Consider the following 830-nt stretch of genomic DNA (forward strand, 5'->3'; position numbering starts at 1 on the left):
TTTGGACTGCAGTCTGCAGTGTCTTGTCTTCTAATCTTGAGATGTTTCATGAGTCCTGCAAGCTGTAGCCAGCTCCTGCAGAGCATCAAAGCCAGCCCTTCCTATTTATTGTTTTCTGAACCTGTTATCTCACCACTTCCCACCCTCCCCCTTCCCAGTCTCTAATAAACATGGTTCTATTCACTTACTCTGAAATCAGATTTTTGCATCTACAGATGATGAAAACTAAGCAGTTTTTGTCTTTTTGTGTCTGGTTTATTTCACATACTGTGGCCCTAAATTCAATTCATGTTGATACAAATGACTGGATTCATTCACTCTTTCTATGGGTCAATAATGTTCCGCTTTGTGTATCTACCACAATTTATTTACCCATTAATGCATCAATGTACACCTTCGTTGTTTCCATTTCTTGGCTGTTGTGAAGAGCATCACAATGTCCCTGTCCAAGCGGATTTGGCATACTTTATCCCCTCAGAATGTGTGCTCAGTGGTAGGGTTCCTAGATCACTCTTCTCTCCTCCGCAGTCCTGGCTCTCTGCACTCTGTTCTTCTCAAAGTGTGTTTTCCTTTGTTTTGAGACTTCGTCCCACTTAGATTTTCCTCCCTTCTCTTCTTCGTTTCGTATCTTTGTATGTTTAGTGGTATAAATCACTCCAGTATAAAAGATAAATTAGCAAAATTATAAGTATTAGGAAATGGAAATAGGTTCTAAACAGCTTTATAAATAATATCGGTAAGCTCAAAGACTTGCTTGTATATTTAGGGAAAGAAATTATTTCATTCCCCCAAAGCACCTACCTCCTGAGGAAAAAAAAAAACCATCACTA

Source organism: Microtus ochrogaster, unplaced genomic scaffold (assembly GCF_000317375.1).
Source record: "Microtus ochrogaster isolate Prairie Vole_2 unplaced genomic scaffold, MicOch1.0 UNK1427, whole genome shotgun sequence".
Classification (NCBI taxonomy): domain Eukaryota; kingdom Metazoa; phylum Chordata; class Mammalia; order Rodentia; family Cricetidae; genus Microtus; species Microtus ochrogaster.